This window comes from Pteropus vampyrus, unplaced genomic scaffold, assembly GCF_000151845.1.
Source record: "Pteropus vampyrus isolate Shadow unplaced genomic scaffold, Pvam_2.0 Scaffold60, whole genome shotgun sequence".
Lineage (NCBI taxonomy): Eukaryota > Metazoa > Chordata > Mammalia > Chiroptera > Pteropodidae > Pteropus > Pteropus vampyrus.
In genome coordinates this window covers 1,206,576-1,214,975 of record NW_011888841.1, presented here as the reverse complement: position 1 = coordinate 1,214,975, position 8,400 = coordinate 1,206,576, and the positions used below count along the sequence as shown (strand labels likewise).

Genomic DNA, 8,400 nt, shown 5'->3' with positions numbered 1-8,400 from the left:
CTTTGGGGCTTAAATTCCACATGGCAAATTCATAGGTTTAGTATCCAAAAATATTTTTTCCTGTTTCTATTAGAGAACTGTCTGCAAACAGATCTTTACTTGATGAGAAGTTTAAACATAATTACATTTGGTATATTACATGCATATTTCATTGCTTTATTAAATCCTTCAAACAACATAGTCCTTGGAGGGATAATTAACCTCTTTAGAACATTACCTTGCAACGGAATGAATGAACCCCAGACTTCAGATAGTCTTTCTAAAGACTGCTTTAGTCTGTAATGTGCACAGTGATGCCATGTCATAGCAGTCTAAGGCAGCAATGGTAGTGGTGCCCAATTCACTCACTTCTACCCCCCCTTCTTCTGGTGACAGACCTTCTGGCCACAAGGAAGGGCATGTCAGCCAGGCTGGGCGACTGCCATTCCCCAGGCCACAGTGATTAGACCAGAGATGGACATGGGCCTAAGCTGGAATTTGTCAGCTTATAATCCCTTATATTTTTATTTTTTATTTTTTACGCCTACAGCACCTGGTCTTCCTAGGTGGTCTCCCATCCAAGTACTAACCAGGCCTGATCCTGCTTAGCTTCCGAGATCAGACGGGATTAGGCTTATTCAGGGTGGCATGGCCGTAGACTCTTCCCTAGGATTTATTCACAGGCAGGAAGAGAGGTTTTCAGGGTTATTTTATTTCCAGGACTATCAAGCTGGGTTTGCCCCATGGAGGAAGAGAGCCTGTTGGCAAAGACAAGCAGAGATGATAGATAGACAGAGACCTAATGGTGTCAAGTCACACTTTCAGGGTCCCTGCAGCAATTCCTCCAACCCAACGACCTATCCCGAGGAGCCTCTCAACTATCGAGCCAGTAATTTCCCCTATGAGTTGTATTTCTGTCACTCGCAAACAAGAGTCTTGACAACACAAGGGTGAACCATAAGGGAGGCTGCTCTGGTCAACCACTTAATATCACATCTCTTCAAATTTAAGATGCCCTTGATAGTAAAATATACTAATATTTACTAATATACCACCAAAAAGAGGAGAATGTGGCTGAATAAGCTATGACAAGCCATTGATTATAAGATGAAAATATGAAAAAAAAGTACTTACTAGAACTGATGGCATACGGTAGCCAAAAGCTGGAAACAACCTAAATCTCCAACAGGTGACTAGGTAGACAGAATGTAGTATATCCACACGATGGAGTCCTATTCAACCATAGAATAGAATAAAGTACTGGTACGTGCTATGCCTTGGATGAGTCTTGGAAACGTTCTGCACAGGGAAAGAAGTCAGACACGAAAGGATGCATATTGTATGATTCCATTTATATAAAATGTCCAGAAAAGACAAATTTATATAGAGCCAAAAAAATAGATTCGCGGTTGCCTTGGGCAAAGAAAGAACAGGAATTAACGGCGAGTGGGCGTGAGGGATCTTACTGGGGTAATAGAAATGTTTTAAAACTGATTTATGATAATGGTCGCACAACTTGGTAAATTTGCTAAAAAATTCATTGAATTGTATACTTGGAATGAGCGGATTATACAATGTGCAAAATACGATTCAATAAAGTTATAAAAAAATAGATGTTAAATGGCTCTGATAGTTTCTCGGCATGGTGGGTGCTTGAGAAATGGCCAGGTTTCTGCATCCATAAAGCTGCCCCTTTTTGGGCTCCTGGAAGGTGCAGCGTTTCTGTTTGTTTTTTTATTTGTTTGTTTTGTTTTGTTTGTTTATGTTTGTTTTCCCTACATCCTGCTACAGGGCCTCTCTGGAGAGTAGCTAGAAGGAGCACTGCTTCTAGAAACTACTCTAGTCAGATCTGGGAAGCAGCGGGCGGAGGGCCCTGTCTGCAGAGAGCAGACGGACAGGACTCCAGGACGCTGCAGAACCCCAAGCCTCCCACCCCGCCACCCACTGCCACCACCGCACGTACAAACTGAGAGGTTTGTGACCTACAGTTTCCCAGATCTGTCCTAGAGTCAGTAAAAGGTCACGGAAGTATAAAGAGACGAGGCCGATTTCAGCTCCTAGAAAACTTGTTTCATCCCCGAGTCTTCTATGCAGCCAAACTCTATACCTGCCCGCCTCCCCCACATCCTCTGGAGGTCACAGGCCTTGAGACTTGGCCATCAGTAGATGACCCTTCAGCATCTCAAGATGCTCAGACCCTGACAGCAACATTTGACCGCATCCCCAGAAAGATACTTCTGAAAAGGCTTTCTAGCAGGGGGCTTGGACTCAGCTGCCAGGAGTGGCTGCATCCTGCCTTTCCAGACCACCTCATGGGGCCCCGGCCTCCCTGTCCTGCCCCTACCAGCCTGACTGGAAAGGAACAATGGTTTTAGGGTGAGGGAGCCCATGAGCCGGCTCCCCGTGCATTGGCCGTGTGACCTTGGGCATTGACTTCAGGAGCCACAGTTTTCAGATGTAGAAACAGAGTGTCAGCCACTCACCCCTGCCTCTCTAGAGGTTGTCGTGGATGAGTGGACTGTCCTGAGTGTCTGCACCAGGATGGGGGGCTCCCAGCAGAGACAGGTTCCTGCCCTGGGCTCCTTTCTGGTGCCTGCTGGGCCTGCAGTCGGATGTGGCTTTGTCTTCACCTGGGCCCCACTTTAATCCCAGGTATTTTGCTGTCAGCTAGTCATCGGGCCCGCGCGACGGCCTGCCCCCTCGATTTATCATGACGCTTTCACTCTCTTCGAGATGTTGGCAGACACACGGGGCTGGCAGCAAAAACAGTGCCCACTGAGTGGTTTGGAGCTGTCGCCATTTTGCTATTCACAGCTAGGACCTTCCTGGCCTTCCATTACTAAGCCTGGCCCTGGAGCCATGGCTTCCTTTACTCCCACACGCCCCCAGCCTGGCAGAGAGGAGAGGAGATGGGGCAGGAGGCGAGTCTACCCCGTGCCAGGCGGGGCCGCGGGGCACAGTCAGGCTCTGGAGTCCTGTGGGGCAGAGAGGGCAGCTCCGGTCCCGGGCTTGGACTTCACACTTCAGCACTTGCTGGCCAGGGACCTTGGACTCTCGTATTTTGTCTATAAATGGACACGATTATACCTGTCTCTCGGGGTTGCTGGAGAATGAGTGCATAAAGGTGCCCCCGTGTCACCTGGTCTAGTTAGGGCCGGGGAGATGGGGCTGGTGGGCGAACAGCGCAGGGGAGAGAGAGAAAGAGAGGGAATTGCGGGGGAGACGAGAATGGGTCCTGAAGGGACCTGCAATTTGGGGTCGTCACTCCACCTCCTGCCACCATTGCTCTGGCTCTGGCGTATGCCTGTCCCTCTGCCGCCGCACCCCCCTGCCCACTTCCCTCCTCCCCCCCGGCTGGCAAGGCCTCCTCACCCCTGTCTCAGTTTAAAACCCTCCTCCTCCGAGAGACCTGCCCTCAAACTTCCCCACCCACGTCTTGAATAGATCCTTGTTTTTCCTTCCAGGCAAAATTTATACATTTATTTGTCTGGTTATCTGTTTAACATCCACTTGTCCCCAAGTCAGCCCCAGGAGGGCAAGGACCATGTTGATTTTGCTCACTTCTGAACCAGCGCCCAGCACAGTACCTGACAGAGTTTGTAGAGAAAATCCTTCCTTGTCTGAATCTCAGAGAGGTGACCTCAGGTCCAGACTTGGCCCCGCCTACAGCAGAGACTGGCTGGCTCAGGAGGCCAGGCCAGTATGGCCAACCCCGACCACAGAGGCTGGCAGAGAGTGGCTAAGAGTGACCGGGCCAGGGAAGGAGGGACAGGTGACACTTGAGAAGGGTATGGGAAGACTCCAACAGGGTGAGGGGCATTCTAGGTATGGGAAATGGCACAGGCCAGTCTGGAGGTGTGACGCTCTCAGGTAGTTCGGAGAAGACAGAGCCCTGGGGAGCGGCCACGCAGAGCGGGTGTGATGGGGCCAAGTGGATGGAAGGGGCCGGTTGCAAATGACTTTTTGAAAATTCTACTAAGGTATCCGGCCCTTGTCCTAGTTTTTTAAGTGGAGAAGTAACATGGTCAGTTTTGCCTTGCTCAGAGCTCCCAGGGGGGACCCCCAGGAGGAGGCTATTGCCTGAAGGCAGAGTCTAGTCTCCAGCCTCACTCCCTCCTGGAACAGCGTCCTCCTCGCTGGACAGAGCTGCTGGGCAATCAGACACATCCATCTTCTTTTGCCACCTGTGGCTGATCTTCTGCAGGCAGCTTACCTGAGTGCCACCTGCCCCCACAGTGGAGGCTACACGCCTGGGCAATGCAGGCCCAGCTCCGCGGTGGCCTCATGGAGGCAGTGAGTCCTGGTGCTTTGAGAGTCCCAGGCAAATCATCCTCGGGGCTCTAACTCCTGATGTCTTCCGGCTCTACCCACCCCCAGACCCCTCTGTGGGGGGTGCAAGGCTCATGCTGCTGAGAGGCCAGCTCCCCTCGGCCAGTATTTTGATCAGGTTGGGCTGGGTTCCGACTGCAGTAAATCAGCTCCCAAACTTCAATGACTTCACAGGAAGTCTCTTGCTCAGTCACGTCACAGGCCCAGTGCAGTGGGAGCAGGGCCATGACGGACAGGCCTCTGCTCCACCTGGTGTCTCGGGGATGCAGGTGCTAGCCGAGCCACCTCCTGAACAATCACCAGTCACGTGGCATGGGAGGGGAGCACACGGAAGCATTTTGTAAGATACGAATGTCTTATCACTATATTCTAAACCTGAAACTAATATCATATTGTATGTCAACTGTAATTAAAAAAATAAATTAATAAAAAAAGAGAGAGAGCACATAGAGAGAGAGCACATAGCTTCCAGTGACAGCCCATTGGCCAGTGTCTAGGACTTTGGAAAAGTGGGAGAGCCCATGGGCACTCAGTGGGCAGCGAGTGGCTTTTCAGCCCGGCGAGTGCCAGGTTGGAGAGCAGGTTGGCTCCGTCTGGACGTCTGGACGTGGAAAGACGCATGACAAAGAATAGGGAGAAACTTGCGAGTTTCTTCCCAGTCGCCTCCACTATCTCCCTGCTCCCTGATTCCTAGGGCACAGCTCTGGCGACAGCCCCACTGCTTCCCCCTCCTAAAAATACAGTCCCTTCTCTGTCTGGCCTTAGCCCGATTCTGCCCCATTTCCTTTGCCCCCCACCCCCTATGTATCCCTCCAAGCCATACAAGACCCCCCCGCGGCTCCATGAGCATCTTGAGCATCTGCTTTATTTCCCTTACGCCTCCTGGAATATTTCGCCCCGTCCCTGCTCCCTTGAATCCCACCCACACTTCCAGGCCCAGATCAAATATCGCCTCATCCACAGAGGCTTCCAGACTCTTCTCACAGAGTGTCATCTGCGTATGAGACAAGTCTGGGATGGTTCCTCCACCCCCACAGTCTCCTGCAAGTGAAAGTGCCCAGCCCCCAGCCCCCAGCCCCAAGCCCCCACTGAAGGGGCAGCCCCAAGCAGACCATGTGACCCCACACCCTCCTCTAGCCACAGCTGATTGGACCTAAATGGCCAATCTGTCGCCTGGCAGTGGCCTACGAGGTGGAGCCTAGTGTGCAAGGATGAGCTGGGCCCACTGAACTCTCTCTGGAGAATTTTAACTGGGGACGAGGCAGCAGCGGTAGGAACACCAGCTGAAAGGATGCATCAGGGGTGCCGGAAAGGAGGGATGGGCTGAGTGCGGCCCCACAGGCCAGACCGAGGAAGCAGAGCCCTGAGCGCAACGCGAGGCCACGCTGTGAGGAAGCACACCCCACTCCGCGGAGAAGAAAGCGTGCCCCGGAGAGACGCTCTCGCCATCCTCGCCCGCTGAGCTAACCCGAAGGGCGGAAGCTGCGCCACGCTGCTGAGGACTCTCCCGCGAAATAACTGCCGAGTCTGGGCCATTTGGAAAGGTTAACTCTAAAGCCAGCCAAGGATGCAGGTTCGATGGGCAGAGGAGCACGTATGATCGCCACTGCTTGTTCCCCAGCATCGCCACCTCGCCGGCCGCTGGGAAGGACTGGGGCCGCCTCCTCCAGCCAGGGGCCACCAGGACACCCAGAAACAAAGGCAGGGAGGGGCCGCCCGCCCAGCCCAGAGCCATCCTCAGGGGCTCCCTGGCAGGCTTCCACTTCTCACCTATAACTCCTCCAGGACACCTGGGGCCCCAAGACCCAGCTCGATACCCTACTGCTGCCTCTTGGGATGAGAGTATCATTAAGCCAGCTTTCACACCTGTAAAATGGGATAATAATAGTTGTCTGCTCGCTATATGGGGTTGTTAAGATTCAGTGCTTCTTATGTCCTGCCTTCTGTTGCTTTCTGTGGTCTCACGATGTGATGACAGAGGCTAAGTGGATGGTCACTCCTGTGACAGAGGCAGGGCTGGGGCAGACAGTGAGGACTTGCCTCAGGTGTCTTGAGGCCCTCTGAGCAGTATGCCACTCCGGCCCTTTTGTTCCTGTGGCACCTGACCCAGGCAGCCACAGCCACATGACCACCCCAACCACTTACCACCATTTCGGTTTCTGCTTCTTCTGGACACAAGTTGCCTTGTGTCCAGAACTGCCTCCATCTCTAGGCCCAAAGCCACAGTGCCATCAGCTCTGTCCGTGGCAGGATGGTACAGGGCATCTGAGGGCACAGAACCATTCCCTTCCAGGCTCCGGGGAAGATAAGCCACACAGAGACTTCACCTCAGTTGCTGTGGCAAAGACTGCTGGTTGTCTGCCCAATATCCACGCGTCCCTTCTTCCCTGGTAACTGACCCTTGTATTATTGTTGGCAAGGGACAGGACTAAAAATCTACATTTCTCTCTTGCAGATAGGTTTGCCAAGGAGATGTAAGTGGAAGTCACTGGGTGGGGCTTCTGGGAAAGCTCTCTAAAGGGGTGTGACGGGATATCAACTCGACAGGGAATTTAGCCCCTTTTGATTTTCCCACCTCCCCACTCAGGACTCACAGGTGATGGTTAGAGCACCTGCAGCCATCTTGTACTACAAGGCACTCTTGAGAATGAAATCCATGAGCTAATTAATAATGGTGGAGCTTGGGTTCTTGTGACCGTGGAGCTGCCATCCAATCCTAGAATTGCTGCTTCTGGACTTTTTATGTAAGAGACAGGTGCACATAATTGGATTTAAGTTGATTTCATTTCACATAAAAAGCTTCTTCCAAAAAAACTGGCTTGCCAGATAAAATTTTCATTCATGGACTTCTATGCTGAGGGGGATCCTGGGTCCTAAACCATGTTTTCTAAAACATTTTATGCAAACCATATTTTTACAAATCTAGTCATTGTTCCCCATTGACTTACTTTATAAAGAGATGGCTTTAAGTCTTTCAAAATGTTCACTTGGTCAGTTAGGAAATGACCAGTAAACAACACTTAAAAGTGCCAAAGAGCCACTTGAAAGAGAAGAATTCTTTTCTAAGATCAAGATGATAACCACCTCTGGTGTTTTGTGATCTTGCATTTCTTAGAGTAGTGGCCCTGACAGCAGCCCAAGGTTAAGGGGACATGACCTGCCATCTGTCCTGGAGGGAGGAGCCAGTGGCCTGGCTAGGATCCTAGGATGGGTGGGCTGATCAGAAAGTCCCTGGTCCCCCAGTAACTGCCCACCCTAGAAACTGGAGTTGAAAGCTGAGTGAATAGCACAGAGGAGCCCATGAAAACAGGGTATGTCCAGTGCGGATCCCGTACCGGGGGCGGGGGGAGCCGGTTTAATGGCTCCTAGGGGAGTTCCTCGCCAGAGGTTAGAGATTACATCTTCCGATTACATCTTCCCACGTACATTCACGGCCTTAGATGTTGTTGATAAGCATTATCATTGTAAAAGGTCCTGGGTCAAATCCATTTAGGAAAAGTGCCCACACAGATTTCATTGCTCCAGGCCTTGCCCAAACCTAACTCCCACAGTTAAGAACCCCTGGGCACAGGATCCTCATGCTTCACCCGCCAGACCAGCACCTGCCAGACCAGCACCTGCTAAACATACTTGGAAACAGTAGGTTAAGGAATCGCTTCTTCCAAAGACCACCAGGCCCTGTGCTGGGCTCTAGGGCAAAGACAGGAAACAGCTTGGCTTGAGGTCTCTAGGACCTAGTTTTAGGAAGAGAGTGGGAAAGAAGGAGGAAGACACAAGTCCAAGTCCTCATCCGCACTCTCGAAAGCCAAGGGCAGAGCAGGGCTAATTAGAATGTGGATGTGTTAACCAGGGGGAGTCCGAACCTGCAGCCCCGCCCACCACACTCCTCCCAGATGGAGAGGAGGGAGGGTGGTGGGGCAAGTTTACCTGTGTCCTGAGGACTCCCGGCCCTCTGGAGGGTGGCAAGGGGAGGAGCTGATCCTGGACCCTGGAAGGAGAGAAGCCAGCACTGCCAGGGCCCTGGCCTATTGGGAAGCAAAAGAGATGGCAAGTTCCTTCTCAGGGTGCTGTTTCCTTACTTCTTGTGATAAA

The 8,400-nt window shown here is 51.9% G+C and overlaps 1 pseudogene; it reads right to left on the bottom strand.

Annotated features, from left to right (window-relative positions):
- Positions 1-520: 520 nt before the first annotated feature.
- On the bottom strand, positions 521-639 carry LOC111740260 (annotated as a pseudogene).
- Between the last annotated feature and the right edge of the window lie 7,761 nt (positions 640-8,400).